At 37.8% G+C, this 17305-nt stretch overlaps 1 long non-coding RNA gene across 4 annotated transcripts in view; it reads left to right on the forward strand.

The window, feature by feature from the left end:
• Positions 1-3444: 3444 nt before the first annotated feature.
• LOC126814293 (uncharacterized) overlaps positions 3445-17305 on the forward strand; it is a 32038-nt gene continuing 18177 nt past the window's right edge. The window contains exons 1-4 of one of the 4 annotated variants that reach the window (XR_008787495.1): positions 13198-13212; positions 13939-14021; positions 14279-14399; positions 15265-15381. This is a non-coding gene — a long non-coding RNA (uncharacterized LOC126814293). Of the gene's footprint in view, positions 3462-13197; positions 13213-13938; positions 14022-14278; positions 14400-14512; positions 14532-15178; positions 15382-17305 lie in introns of those variants that run through there. The other 3 variants (XR_008787496.1, XR_008787494.1, XR_008787493.1) reach the window with 3 other exon arrangements.

Raw genomic sequence — 17305 nt, forward strand, 5'->3', positions numbered from 1 at the left:
ATGCCATTTCAGTTATCATCTCTCTTATTATCGCACTAAATAATATAAAAATATAAAAAATAAAAGTTTAGCAAATTTAAAACAATCACATGTCAGACTAGCCATTTCAATTATTTTCGTGACAAGAAATGTTTCCTTTTGGAGACCAAAGAAGAATCACTTTGAAAAATAGACGGTAAGGGCTCCAAAATGGGGGAACCGAGATGGGGGAAAAAACCTTATTTTCATACTAGTTGTCATTAGGAGCTGACAGTAACGTAGTAGAGAGCAGAGCCGATACAATTTACGTTACTAAAGTAACTACCGGACCTGGTGCAAGCGACTCCCAATACAACTGTAAGGGAGACACAGAAAGAGGGGGAGGGGGGGGGGGTCGTCCACCCGACACATACAATGTCATTTTGGGACTAACTCGGAGAAAATCTTAGAGGTTGTCACGTACATGCAGGGAATCGAAGCATGCCACTTGACTGAATGACAGACGTGTTCATAGGACGTAAAACCCAATTACAATTTAATCTGCGTTTCATGAAACATTTCTGGTGGATGTCACGTGTGAGGTGCCCAAGTTTTAATTTCCAAAACAAAAAAAACAGAAGTTCAAAGATTTGGCATACGGTAAGCTACATTTTGCTTTTAATTATCATTGGCGTTCATTGGATCTTCGGTCTTCGGCTGTTTCCATCAATTATTATTAGGCCTACCATACCGTATATCAATCATTCAAAAGTTAATATCTAGATTTTAATCTAACAAGATATTGTTTACACATGCATTTTCTGTTAAAATTTACCAACCATATCAATTTCCCTTGTATCATGCCATTCTGACTAACTTATAATTTTTAAATAGTAGTGTCAGGAATCCGACTGACCGTTACACGCTGAGAGGTCAACGGCCTTCGTGTTTACATTTTATTGCATTCGGATAACACCGTATTTCTCCATGTGAACCAGGGATACTACTGTCCAATTTATATATCTTCAATGTCTACCAGTATTGGAAATTATTTTTACTGGTAGACATCGATAATAAGTCAATGTCTGGTTACAGAATTATAAACAACTTTACATATTTTAATCTATAATAATGAAGATTATTAATATCATTATTATCTCAAAATTATTCGCGTTGCCAATTGCACATCTTGCCTCGACGTTTCGAATGAATTTCTGGATTTAGCTGCGTGACGTTTCTAAATAAAGGTAAGTAACTCTAGCTATTTAAACATAGAAGGCATCAGACCAAACGTTATTTTTATAAAGTTATTCATTGTTAAATCACACGATTCTCCTATGCATAAAGAGAAGAGTTGGGGGTGGGGCTGTCTGCACATCAAATACAACAGAAATTAATTAGAGCATTTCGCAATGGGACTACACAGGCGTTACGGCAGGCGCGGGTGCTTCCATGTAGCCGCCTCGAGATATTACGTTAGATCGACAGTGTGACGTTGATTCGGGATACTCTTCTTTCGTGATACCCTTCTTTCGTGATACCCTTCTTTCGTGATAGGCCTACCCTTCTTTGAGATCCCCATCTTTTGTGATTCCCTTCTTTCGTGAATCCCTTTTTTGTGATTCCCTCCTTTCGTGATTCCCTTCTTTCGTGAATCCCTTTTTCGTAATTCCCCTCTTTCGTGATGCCCTTCTTTCGTTACACCCTCCTTTCGTGATGCCCTTCTTTCGTAATACCCGTATTTATTATGATAATAAAAGGGATGCCCCGGCAGTCATAACTAAAGATGTCAACCAACAAGAGAAGATTTGGGAATAAATGGACTGTCGTTTTTCTTTGTATTAACGCTAATTAGTATGTCACTGCAGTTAAAATCATGAAGAACAACCCAGCTTGAATGGTAGAGTTAAATTCATAATAACTGATAGCAGCCCTTGTAATGATAATATAGAGGATGCATCAGCAGTCTAAAATAAACATTATCCATAAGCGGAATAAAATCAATCCGCCAAAAGGGTCGGATTTACTTCGGGTGATGGGGCTACAGCCAGGGACTCCATGTAAAAGCGGACCCCGAATTAAGCATACATCATGCAAGAGCTAAATCTTCCAATTGCAGGTCTTTCTTTAGGCCTGAAATGTTATCTAAATTATTAATTAGACATTAATGAACTTATCCAGGCCATAATCAACTCTACATGTCATCGCTAGCCTGCGATATTTACTGGATTAGAACCCGATCTGCTGCTGCTGATTGAATCAAAAAATGGATAATCGAAACTATGTTGGTCTAGATCCAAAATTCAATCGCTAAATTCTCGGTTCGAAGAGGATCAATTTGAATGAAATTTTCAGCAAATTCCCTTTGCATTATCTAGTATTTAACTATTATAGTGAGAACTGTCAGCTCTTTATCTAATCTCCCATAATTTATTTTATATAAATTAATTCCACAACAATTTTTTACCATAAATATTTATATTTTTATATTGTATATTATATTACCATAGTAACATATAAATTGTATTTGTGTCAGTGGTATTCACATAAAATCATCGTCCGTCTCAATTACCTCTACCGATAAAAACACCTTGTCACATGACACAGTGGTTGATGATTGATTGACAGGTTCTAGTCTGGATCAAATTACTGATGAGGAGGTGTCTTTATTTCGTCATCAATTACATGGTGGCGTCATACATACCGACAGTGTGCTCTGTTTCCTGAATGGAGAACGTTAGATCGGAGACGGTCCTGCAATATGACGTCACAATATGTGGATTGTGCGTTGGGGTATGGGTAAGGGTTGGGCTTGGCCCAGGGTTAGGGTTAGCGCTAGCCCTATTTACATCTGGATATTTTAACGAAATCTGCAGGTCCTAACCTGCAATCCACATAGTATGTGCTAAAATGTGCAGAACCGTCTCCGATCCGAACTAGCTCTCTGCTTCAGCAGAATATAAAACATTGTCTCCGCAGTGTGCACACACGCGCACGCACGCGCACACACACACGTGATGTATTCATACGTTTGTCACAGTTTTTAACTGGACTTCAACATAATATAAAACATATTCAGTCTTTATAATTATATACACAGTAAAAATAACATCTCCATTTTATACACCATCAAGTTATATATCTAATATTGTTTTATAGTTAGTATATATACATAGAATTCAATGTTCAAGTTAAATGTTTAATATTGTTTTATAGTTAGTATATATGATTTAATATTTTATACACCATCAACAGACTAGAACCACCGGGTGACTGTATCGCTATCTATTATATTAAAGTGTGATAATGTAAGATCTTTGTTGTGTTGTTGGTAGATGTACTTGTTCTGTTGATCAGCATCACTGTAGATATAACCAATATAACCATCATACTCTACACCATACTTCTTTCTATACTCATTCAGTATCATCTTCTCTAATTTATCCACTGTTTGATCTCTACTTATACTTATATTCATCTTATACAGACCACTGTAAATACAGGTAAATATATATTATAATACTTATATCATACAGGTAAATATATATTATAATACTGTAAATAAAGGTAAATATAATATATTGTCAGTTTAATTAGCAAGTGAATAAAGACCATGTTTCTACTTACAAGCTGTAGTATAGTATAGTAAGTTCAATCATATCATCTTTTTCTTTAATTATATTTTTATTTGTTTTCTTGACTCCTGTTTTTACTTCCAGGACTTTCACCCTTGACTTGAGTTTTTGTATTTCGTCAGCTTGAGTCTGATTTTCTGACTTGAGTTGTTGTATTTCATTCTTCATTCTATCAACATCTTGTTTTAGTTGATTAGTCTGATGACAGTGTATGTTGTTGGTCTTGCCTAGTTGTACATTATTTGAATCGTACAAATTAACAATCTGGTGTTGGACAATCTGTTGAAGTGACTAAAAAAAAACCAAACAAATACATCTATTTATATTTAACGTTCACCTAAACTGAGAGAGAGAGAGAGAGAGAGAGAGAGAGAGATCCTATCTTTATATCTCTTCCCTGGCTGTCAACCATCAAGACTAACATAATCAGAAATTACGATAATAAGACTTGTGACGTAATTGTGACTTGTGACATAATGGTGTCTCGTGACGTAATCGGCGTCAAACTCTCGTTATTACCGTAAATAGATGAGAGAACGCTAGATCAGAGACGGTACTGAACATATGACGTCATACGTGGATTGTGGGTTAGGGTTAAGCTAAGGGTTGGGCTTGGCCCAGGGTTAGGGTTAGCGCTAACCCTGTTTACATCTCGAGACTTTGACGAAATCTGCAGGTTCTAACTCTAACCCTCACCCACATATGACATCAAGTGGTAAAATGTGCAGAACCGTCTCCGATTTAGCCTTCTCCAAATACATGATTTGAAAACACTATTAATGTTAATTCTACTCCCTGTGGCCGACATTATAATGTTGTTATTATAACAGATTTAATATAATAATACAAATGTCTTGTAATAGAGACAAACAGAAATAAATTTTTTAATAAAATGTCCAATAGGGAAATCCCTGACTATTTGTGACTATGAGTTTAGCTTTGTAGATTAGATCATACTGGTCTTTTTTTATAATATGATTGTCTATTGTAAGCGTTGTAGACTAGATTATACTGCTCGTCATTATAATAATATAATAGCTAAGTGTAACGTTGAAGACAAGATTATAAGTTGTTAGGCTTAAAGATACCTTACCTCGAAATTAATTATGGGGAAGTTATTGCCCAAGAAAGTATGGAAATTTTGGTATACCCAGTCTTAGTAGAAAATGTTGGATTCCATGACAACATCCACGGCGCACGCACAAGATAAACATGGGAGGGTATACCTAACAGGCAGCATGTAACATCCAGTAGATTTTGTAATTAAACGGCGGAAGAAGAAGTTGAGAGAGGACAATCCAGGAATTTAGTTTGGCTTCGATATTTATGGTAAATTGACAGCGATTAAAGGGTAAATACAGGCTGGTAATGGATTGCCCCTCAACCAAGTCACGTGATAAACATGGCTGATTCCTGTTGTCATGGAGTTGTTGTCTTAGCAAACTTTTGATAGAGAAATTAGTTTGAATATGTTTTTAGTCCAAGTATATTATCATATTACACAGTTTGTACGAGGGGAAGCACCTTTAACAGTTATATATTATCATATTACACAGTTTGTGCGAAGGGAAGGATCTTTAACATTTACAAAATAACCAATTGATATTAAATAAGGGGAATACTCTCAACATACAGATAAACCGGTCTGACCAGCTTATGACTATAGGTATATTGTAACCAAGGCCCTATTATAGTTAATATATACAATCTGGTATCTAAGGGCGTGGGATATCATAAAATATAGGTTCTATAAACATAGCAATCCAACCACACACCCCGAAACAAATGTTGTGTATTTCAACCCAGACTTGTATGTGACCAGTAATATGGTCTACCACTGCCAAACCTCGTGGGTTGTATCACACCCCCCCCCCCCCCGGTTTCCTCCCGCTTCCAAACCGCGTGGATTTTATTAGGTTTCCTCCCACCGCCAAACCTCATGGGTTTTATCAGGGTCCCGGGTTTTCCCCCACCGCTAAAGACCCTTACGTGTAAACGAATTATTGAAAGTGAAACATGTTATTCTCCCCTACATTTCTCCCCTTCATCCCCACCACAATCCCATGCCTATATTTCCAATTTCAATATATTATTTCATTGTCTGTATATTGAGGGGGGGGGGGGGCGAATGCACGTGTGTGCTGTATCATAAGGTCTGTCATTGAGTCAACTGGCCGGGTCCTCCGGTTTCCTCCCACTGCTAAAGACCCCTACACACAAGCGAATTATTGAAAAAAAATTGAACCATGTATGTGTTAGTCTCGAAATGACCTAGTTTGTGTTGAGTGGATGTTAAACCCATCCTATCTCTGTGTATATCGGACCCTCGTCTATTTGTCAGCACTATATGACTGGATAAAGCCGAATTCAACTTATTTCAGAAATCGTGGTTGTATGAATGCGTTGGGTTCAGAACTTAAATCCGTTAAAATACCCCGAAACATGTTAATTCTACTTATATTGTCAGCCATGATGTTGTTGTTACAGTAACAGATTTGATAAACACAACCTTCTTCTACTCTGATCGACAGCAGAAATGGCGAGGAAAAAAAACTGGCGAGACAAACAGGCAGGAAATATTTATTAAAATCTCCAAAAGGGAAATCACCGTCTATTTCTGATTATGACCTAAGCGTTGTAGACTAGGTTATACTGGTCTGAAATCCTGATAAATTCTTGGTAGCAGGTTTCAATGCGGGTACTGATGCGCATCCAGAAGGCAAGGGTGCTACCGAATACACCATACGGTGACGGTAGTGTGTCCATGTAGCCGCCGCGAAATCGGACCCCGTGTGAATTAATCCCGAGTCAGTTTGAACCCCTTGCGAATTTGGGACCCTAATTGGTTTATAACAAATTTCAACTTGCTATTCAGGTGACTTTGTTCTTCGAGGCGTCGCTATCAGATGCTGGTTTCTGAAATGAGGTCGCAACCAAAAAAAGGGTGAGAAACACTGATCTAACCTATTCTATCAAAGTGATGCTGTATCATCTAACCTATTTACTAACAAATCAGTTTGGTCAGGATTCTATTCATCACAGTACCAAATCATATTTGTATAATTAACAAAGGCTTTCAAACGACAGGAATCGAACGAATGTATAAAAATATGTAAAAACTAGTCAAATAGAGACCAAAATTATTTTTAAACAAATCAATAGCACAGTTTTGCTGTAGGAATAGCCATGTTAAAGTGTCTGTGTGATGGTATGGGTGGGTGCGTGTGTGTGTGTGTCTGGGTGTGGGGGGGTGTAGCTGAGACTTTCTTAGAGTATTTTTACCAAAGGTCTGTTATCAGAAAAACAAAATCCAGGTAATATAGGACTCGGTTGAACTGAAAATAAATCCTAGGGAAAACCTCTCTATAATTTGTGGTATACGTGAGATTTGCACGTGAACATTAAATAGATTGATTGTTCAACTAAACAAAGAGTCGTTACATTAAATAGATTGAATGTTCAACTAAAGAAAGAATCGTAATATTAATAAATATATTGAGACGCTTTATTGCGTAGTCACCAATAGATATATTATTATCAATAGAAATCTACACGTCAGAAATTAAAATATTCCTTTCATAATATTTTATATTAAAAACAGGTCACTGGCAACTTGCCAAATATAAAATCGTGGTGGTCGTGTGGTTATATACTAAGCAGCAAAAGAAACGTCAGGTTGGTATGTTACTCTGAATAGACGCATTGCATAAAACTTGCCAAATGTTTTTATTGTATATTGGTGACCACATCTCTAACTTTACCTGAGCAATAAGGCTCCACCCCAAACACAGAATTGAACCCAATAAAATGTTCTCAAAAACGCAATCTGACTTCTGAGATGGTAATGTGTTCTCCATGATTTTCATGTAACTCATGCTGCACGTGCTGTTCGCCGGGACCAGCCCTATAAAATGCACCCCTATACCTGGTTGAAACATTCACACTACAACGTCAGCAGCATGCCACGACTCACGACAGCCTCGAGGAACCAGGCGCTTGGAAGACTTCCAAGCGTTGCCAATCACTTTCAGGCTAATGTTCGGACCATCTACAGGCTTCAGCAACGCTTACGGGTCACCAACACCTCGGATGATCGCCCCAAAACTGGTAAACCATGGGTTACCACAAGGCGACAAGACCACCATGTTGTGCGACAGCACGTGCAGAATCCCTTCACACAGGCATCTAAGTACCGATACATTGCGCCGACGTCTCACCAGAAAGAACATCCATTGCCGTAGACCTTACCGTGAACCGATTCTCACCCGTCGCCATCGACGTGGACGTCTACAGTTTGCCCAACACCACCAGAACTGTTCTGTTCACAGATGAGAGTCGGAATTGCGTATCAACTGCAGATGGCAGGACTAGAATATGGTGTCGACGTGGCCAGCGTTATTCTGACCAATGTGTCATGGAACGAGACTCATGGGGAGGTCCAAACATAATGGTGTGGGGTGGAATCGGCCTGAACCAGAGAGTGGGTCCTATGGTGGTCCAGAGGGAGGAGGCGGCATCACAGCAGTGCGCTACATCAATCAAGCTCTCAGACCCCACGTCATACCACATTTCGCACGTCATCGAAACAACGTTTGCAGCATGACAACGCCCATGCCCACACCGCCAGAGTTACTCGGGACTTTCTACAGCAGAACGGTGTCAACGTTATGCACTGCCCAACCCTTAGTCCGGACTTAAACCCGATTGAACATCTTTGGGATGAAATTCAGGGGAGACTTAATAACATCGTACCGAGACCAAACACATCCGATGGATTGCGTCAAGCTTTTCTGAGAGTGTGGTTCCAGGTGCCAATGGCGTTCATTAATCGCCTGGTCCACTCCATGTACAGACGGTGCGCTGCTGATATTGACACTCGCGGTGGACACACCAGATACTGATGTATAGACTGTGTACAGACTCTAAACCTTCTCGTAATGTCTAGGAATTGTAATGAATTAATCACTAATGTGTCAACATACTGTTCAGAAAAAATTGCTTTGATCCATTTAGTAAATCGTTTTCTAGAATGATTTGATTTAAGTGCCTCTCTGATTTTGAAATGGTACTGACGTTTTTTTTTTGTTTTTTTTTTAAGTATAGATATAACCTGTCGTGGCCGCTACAACATGTCATAGCCACGGACAGTAGTGCTATGGTCGTTTGGTTATACAACAACCTTTCGCGGAAATGCGTGACTTTTAAAGCTACAAATGACATGGCCACGGAGAACCGTGGTGGGTGTGAGGTTGTTGGTCATTAAACCTTGGCATTCAGATAGAACTTAAAACCGAGACCAAAACAAAAACTTAAAAAAAGTCAAAATGTAACAAGAACACGGTTGATATTTTCAACTGAACAACAACGTCTATAAAAACAATTTCGATTAATATTACTCGAAATTCGTACTTCGCCTGGAAATATGTCAATAATGACAACGACGTTGTATTAGACTAGTCGGAGTAGGACGTGAAACCCCTTCTCATTTTAATCATAAAGACAGCGACCTGCTATTTGGTATTATTCTAAATTGCTTGAATTATCTCGCAAGATGTATTTCTAGCACAAGATGAAATATATATTCCAAGTGAAATGTGAAACCCCATTTTCGTGTAAACAATAAATGATTGCACTTTGGCAAGTCGAACGCCATTGTTGCTAAGGGGAGGGGGGGATAGAAACTATCATTGACATAATTAGAAAGAGCAAATCAAAATTGTATTAACCCTGCCAACTTATCAAATGATATAAGATATTCTTGAAAGAGCATGTATACCCTGCATCGTGCACGATAAATTGGATAAATAAATATTCTCTAGAAATATTACTCGTTTAGTGGTTTTGTGGGTCGTGAAAATACAAGATTGACCTAGCTTTCTATAAATATAATATTTTCTTGAAAGAACCATACGGTAATCACGTGTTACGTGTTTTAGGTAACGGATCGCTTAGTTCACAATGTATAAATGTATAAAGACTAGTCATGTGTTGGGTGTAGTTACATGTATAAATTATCATAATGTCGTCTTTCTGTAGCTGTATAGAAAGCAGATTTCATATCTATTTAAGTGGTATGTAGTCATGAAAAGGACAGGATCAGGTGTCATTGACAAGCCAATTGTTTGGGTTGAATCATATCAATGATGAATAACAAGTCGTTAGATAAAATTATTTTTAAATATGGATTTTGAGGAAATAAAGTGTTAAATTTTAAATGGCGAATCTTAATTTAATGTGTGAGTATATTGTATATGGCGATCTTTGCGCGCTCTGAGACCATTTTCCGTCGTCGTAGCAGCGAAGTAAGGACGCCATCCCGATCTGACGAGTATATAGCCCATTACATCTTTTTAGGGAAAATCCTATTACATCTACACGTGATCACGCTGGCGCTCCCGCTACAACCTAAAAACGTACGGCAAAGTGCATCTAGGTCTCTAAGAACGATCTGTTGACGCAGTAGAAACTCTCGGGCCGAGAGGAGGTCGCCATGAGCTACCTTGACCGTGACTGTACTGCGTTAATACACTGTCATGGTTGTTTTCCACTACCTCTCCAAATCGTTCTCAGAGACGTTTCTGCGTTTTACCGCATGATTTCATACATTTTAGGACGCAGTGTGATAGGGTTTTGAATAGACCGATGCCCTGGTCGCAGAAGGCTCTATTTTGGATGCACGGCGCACCTGTTCAATGAATGAGTTGTTAGCGTATTGCTGAATGCGTAGTGATAGCGCTGCGGTAGCGACTTGGGTGCACTGAGAGCACACATAGAGCAGTAGTGGGTGCATTGAAAGTGCACTAATGATCATACTGGGAACTGTATAGGATCACCGTGACAGCGTAGTAAATTTGTTAAGAACGTACTGTAAGCTAATTCGTGTCATGGATTTTCATAATTATTGGAGATGGCATTGCGCTTTGGTGAATAATTTCACAATCCGGAAACACAAAGCGCTGGCCGTTCGGGCTATTATAGTTGAAAAACATATAACGAAAAATGAATATATTGAACATTTCAGTCGAATTGCTTTATTCTGAGCTATGTTATGAGTGTGAGAAGATGTAGGTAAGATAGTCGAGATTCTCAAATGTCATAGCTACGATGATTATGAAAAGGGTTCGAGTATTTAACGTTAAATTATTAAATTATTATATCTCGACCATCCCATGGCCTATAGTGTTGATTACGTGTTTGGCAATATTCCAAGCAAGAAAGGTGAGCAATAGCCAGATTTAGGTCTTGCATAATGCATCTTTGTGCCTTTTGGGAGTAGGGTCGCCTGTCCAACCTCGTGGGTTTTCTCCGGGGCCTCCGGTTTCCTCCCACTGCTAAAGACCCCTACGCGCAAGCGAATTATGTAAATAAAATTAAACAATATGTTAGTCCCGAAATGACCTAGTTTGTGTCGAGTGGACGTTAAACCCCATTTCTCTCTCTCTCTCTTGTGCCTTTTGAATAACTTTATTTGACACTTTGGTTGCCATAGTAACAATGGTCGTACAACGAACAAATGAAACGACGAACCACGAACTTGCTTATTCGATATTCACCAAATATGGAATTAGTAATATACTAAAGGCGCCTTTAAAGGGAATAAGCCGGGATTGTTTTTTATGAGCCTAATAATCATCTAGAATGGACGCATTTACTTTACTCATTTTATCTACTTTTTATGGACTCTTCCAACTACTATATTGTCATTACTTGCTATACTGTTGCCGCTATTGACAACAAATGCTCGATGATAAGTAGGATCCGTTTCCTCTGTCCCAATTAAACCTGCCAATTGTTGGTATCCCATAATACTTATCTAGCAAATTAACTTCTGGAAATCTTGTTCCATTCTATTTCTTGTTTACACGATGATTGGTTGGCTGGTTTCTAGTCTATGTGGATCCACTGTGCCTAAATGGGCGAGACGCTGGCTCGCTAGCATTGGCCGAGAAAGTTCATCCAGGGCGGAGGACCTGAAAAGGCGGCTGTTTAGTCGTCCGAATAGGACGAAAAAAAAACGAGGCCCCGTGTACAAATTGGATCGCACGTAAAAATTCTTTGCAGCTGGAACTCGATATAAGAGTAGGCCGTAGTGCCCCTGTCCGGGCATCCATCGTCATACCCATCGTCATTAGCCCAGTTCGGAGCAGAACAATAGAACTTAAACGCCATGTCATTTTATTTCATTTCTAGTCTATGGCGAGTATCCTAATCTCAAACTAGTATTCGAGTATTTTAATACAGGAGTTCTGCTATTCATTATGCGAATACAGGAGGTCTACAATAGAACATTCGAATACAGGAGGTCTACAATAGAACATTCGAATACAGGAGGTCTACAATAGAACATTCGAATACAGGAGGTCTACAATAGAACATTCGAATACAGGAGGTCTACAATAGAACATTCGAATACAGGAGGTCTGCGATCGAACATTCGAATACAGGAGGTCTGCGATCGAACATTCCAATACTCGGGTCGAGGCTCTTATGATTAATCTGCAATTATTTATTGTCGTGGTTGATGCTAGAGAATGGATGTGAGAAAATTATTTGTCGTTCAGGCAGGGCGTGGTGGGGTTTGGGTAGAAACACATAATATGAATTTTTGTGACAATTAGAATCGATAACCCGACATATAACCCGACCCGAAATTTTCGAATATTGAGCGAAGGAAGGGAGGATGGGGGATATTTTTAAAACGTTTTCTCTTTCGGGCCACGAGGTCACAAAGCATCTAACTGACCTGCTTCCAAAGTCAAATATTTCTCGGGTCAGTCGGACCGAAATTCATATTGGGGCAACTGTGTACCGCGCCACATATCTTTTGTTAGCCTTGATCGTCTATTTTGTTAGCCTGTATCTCTCTCCTTTAGGACTACAACGTTGTGTTTTCTCAGCATACCGAAATCAAATACGTAACAGGAACAACAATAGTTTTGTCTATGTTTTTATGTCATAACAGTTAAACAATAGTCTATATAACAATATTTAAAATTAACAATTCTTTCGCTATATTATTACCATATTATATTATTATTAAAATATTATTACCATTACAAATTACTGATTCTCAATTTATAATCAAAAAAAAAAATATAATATATATATATATATATATATATTTATTAGGACCATCGTATTGTTGCAACTGTCAACGTAGGGAGTCAAAATGGTGTTACGGAAATTTTACTTTAAGGAACACACTTGCAAATTATAGAGGAGACGGCTTCTCTTTTCCGTCATTAATTACACGCCAGGGTGACGTCATACATACCGGCAGTATGCTCTCTGAGTCTCTCCTCTCAGTGCATTGTTCTGAACCAGACTTTAATAGATTACAAAACATTTTCTCCCCCATGCACACACACATTAACTTAATCAAAGAGGATTGTACCAGTGAAATGTATCTCCACTTTCGATATTAAAATGTGATAATGGAAGATGTTTATTGTGTTTGTTGATAATGTACTCGTTTTGTTTAACACTGAAGATAAAGCCAATATAATCACCATAATATCTACCAGTCTTCCGTCTCCACTCCTCGTGTATCGTCTTCACTAATTCGTCCACTGTTTTATTTCTACTAATACTTATATTCCCACAACCACTGTAAATACAGGTAAATATATATTATAATACTTATATCATACAGGTAAATATATATTATAATACTTATATCATACAGGTAAATATATATAATAATACTGTAAATAAAGGTAACGTCCTTGTTGAATAAGTAGGCCACCAATAATATATAATATAAAGAGGTGAAATTTGAGAAGGTTTATAAAGGTAGATATAGATGTAGAGAGGGAGAGAGAGGGATGTATCTATTGATGGAGTATAACGATATAGCTGTGTAATAATATTTGGTGTATTTAATACAATAGAACATACCATTGTCATCAAATAAATAATACAAGTCAATCATATTAACATTCCGTTTATTTATTTATTACAAAAATGTCAAATATTTTCTTTACATGTTTCATGGTCCATTAAATGTGATTTAATTTAATTAATTTGATGTTTTAACTGAAGACGTTCAAATGTATACACACTCGTTGGACCGGAATTCCTTGGTGAGGGGGAATGGGGATTTAGAGACTCAGAATGTAGTTCCGAGGGCTTCCCCCGGACAGTTTTTAAAGCTGGACTCTGTTTATCGATAAGGTGTGTCCTCTCATTACCTCACACGTTATTTGAAAGACAATCGAAGTCTCTGTCGAGTTCATAAGGTTTTGGGAAAGGGGGAGGGGCACACGACAATCTTCAGATTTCCCTTTTTTGTGTGTAATTAATAATTGATAACAATAATTTAAATAAGTCTATAACTTTTATTTAGGATTCCTGAAAACATTTTGCTACGTGGATGGAACTCAAATTAAAACTGTCAAGAGAGAGGGAGTACATGCCCTTAATGTACAGGTAAGTAGAATTATTTATCGTGTACAGGTAAGTAGAATTATTTATCGTGAACAAGATATAGAAATATGCTAATATAATACGTAGAATAACTGGATTATTAAATAGTATCTTATCTTTTATGTTTGATCATATTTTATTAATAAATAACTTTTGACTTTAAGAAAGTTTAAAATCTCACAAGGTAATTTTATTTTCATAATGATTAATGTTAATATTCTTGGCGACACTTTAAATGGTTTAAATGGATCATCTTTCAGTACTTATGACAGAGATAATGACGCTGATGCCAACAGAAATTGTCTTCTCCAGTATGATGGAGGATGGTGGTTTAATAGTTTAAACAATTGCTCCACTAGGTCATTTCGGGACTAACACATGGTTTGATTTTATTTCGAGAAATAGTTTTTGGAGAAATGTATTTGGAGAAATGTTTTTAGAGAAATGTTTTGCAAGATTTGTATTTGGAGAGTTGTATTTGGAAATCTGTTGTTCGAGATTTGTTCTGTAAATGTAGGCTAATTTTTTGATTTTCTAAAATTTATTTTGTCTTTATATTAAAATACATTTGAATTAAACATGTTTGTGTATCTCATGAAGACTTTGTACAGCTTTAAAATTACTGTTTAGACAAGACTATAACTGAGTCAGCTACGATAAATACTGTAAGGGTTTATCAAACGTGGATTCAAAAAAAACTATGGTGGCGGATTGGTATCATGTCGTGATGTCACCCTTCATAAGGCGACATCACGACATATTAACCCGAAATCACGACAACGCTACAACTCGACATCACGGCATTAAAATTGTCGCAATGTCGTGTTAAAATGTCGTGATGTCGTGTTGTGGGATTGGCGGTCATCTTCCTCTGTATATACGGTATGATTATATACACTGATCCTGGTGTTGGTCAAGAACTTTCCCCGGAATTTTGCAGCGTAGTTTTTCTTGTCGGTAGTTCAGGACGAAGTGTCTAGTTTAGTAGATGGGACAAAGACACAAGCTCATGTGTATAAATGTCGTGATGTCATATTAACATTTAGTGACGTCAGGTTGTCGCCTTATGAAGGGCCACATCTAGACATGATACCAATCAGCCACCATAGAAAACAAATATTTCCTTATTATTTGTAGTTCGACCGTGAAACTTGTTAAATCATACATATACATGAGTCAGTTACTATAAATAGTGTGTGGGTTTCTATTTACGGGGATTCTGCAAAAAATATTTCCTTATTTGTAGCACGGCCTCGTCCCTTGTTAGAGCCAGAAGGCGCTTCAACATCAGTGAAAGACGGTCGTGTATTTGTGTTATAAGCTGACCGATCACGCCCATCACGTCATCAATATGTCTGATCAAGTGAGTATATTGAAATGATTATATTAGAGAATATGAGGTTATTCTAGTTGTTCAATTTAACCAGTAATTTGTTTGAATGGCTCAATGATGGTTACATCTATTTGATAAGGCCAACTTCAAGTTTGGTCAAAGGTCATGAGATGTAATCTGGGCTAGCGCTAATCCTAACCTTAACCCTAACCCTAACCCTAGAGCGTTACAATGGGTAGAATGTCATAGTTATGGGGATGGCATGTGTAAGGTTATAAGATGATAGGGTGTTCATACAATGTCCCACCTCAGGATATAACATCACAGGGTGTCCATACAATGTCACACCTAAGGGTATAGAACCACAGGGTGTCCATACAATGTCACACCTCAGGGTATAACATCACAGGGTATCCATACAATGTCAGACCTATGGGTATAAGATGACAGGGTGTCCATACAATGTCACACCTAAGGCTATAAGATCACAGGGTGTCCATACAATGTCACACCTAAGGCTATAAGATTATAGGGTGTCAATACAATGTCAGACCTAAGGCTATAAGATCATAGGGTGTCCATACAATGTCAGACCTAAGGCTATAAGATTATAGGGTGTCCATATAATCGACGCTGGACTGAAAACATTCAAACCATTGCTAATTGAATTCGGAAAAATTTTACAGACAAAATTAACCCTATACCCCTATAATACCAAGAAATTGACCATTTTAAACCATTGGAAACAAAGATGTATTTTTATAGACAAGTGCTCTTCTTTTCATGACATTAGATATCAAGTGAGTTCAGATTTTCATTTAGGATATTTTTTGTTGTTGTTGTTTATTGAATCATATGGGTGATTTTTTATCTTGGGGTTGTAATTTGGGGCGTCATCTAATTGCTTAAATTGCCTTACAATAAAATAAACGGGTGCAGGTGCCCGTTTCACGAAAATTTAACTAAGATAAAATTCAAATTGTAGTTATTTGATTGGATAATATACTAAAATTTGAATAATCTTAGGTTGATTTTAGAGCTTATCCAATCAAAATTGAAGTATCTACTAAAATTTGGATTTTATCTTTAGTTAAAATTTCGAGAAACAGGGCCCAGGGCTGTAGCTGTACTTCCCATGCTATGGTAATAAATTGAATGGGAATTACCGGGCCATTGGTAATATTATTATTATTCTTTATGTCATAATCAATGTTTGTTAATGTCCTTAAAATTGATTTTAGTTAAAATTGTTGGGTGGACGAGAAACGAAATTCACGGCCTCTATCCCTCGTGGAGAAATGCGCAGTCGTAAATTTTGAGATACATTTCATTTCTTTACCCGAAACCAACCTGGTAATACAAGAGACGTGAAGTTGCATTAGTTGTTTTTGCATAAAATTAGCTCTATTTGTGATATATATAACTACAGCATATTATCTCCAACTTGGTATTAAATGAACGATACCACAATGAACCAGACGATGCGAGGGCGGTAAATCATACATGTAGAATGTTAACAGACAACGCCAGGGCAATAAATCACCATAATGTTAACAGACGATGCGAGGGCGGTAAGCCACCATATATGTAGAATGTTAACAGACGACGCGAGGGCGGTAAACCACCATACATGTAGACAGTGGCGGATTAAGCTCCACCGGGGCCTGAGGCGGCAGTTGCTGGAGGGCCTATATAGTTTTTAAATAGGACCTATTTAAAATGGCGTGGGCCTAATTAATTTCGGGTCAGGGCCTATGTTGATTCCCGTTGGACCTAAACCCAACCCCCATAACATTCATTGTCTATGTGTTTTTAATCGTATCAGACAAGTCTAAAACATTTTTTTTTACAAAATCTTTGAGCCTGAGGCTGCAGCCTCATCAGCCTCACTGATAATCCGCCACTGCATGTAGAATGACAACACATAAACAGTGTTTTAAATATGTAGCAATTA

The sequence above is a fragment of the Patella vulgata genome, chromosome 3, assembly GCF_932274485.2.
Source record: "Patella vulgata chromosome 3, xgPatVulg1.2, whole genome shotgun sequence".
Lineage (NCBI taxonomy): Eukaryota > Metazoa > Mollusca > Gastropoda > Patellidae > Patella > Patella vulgata.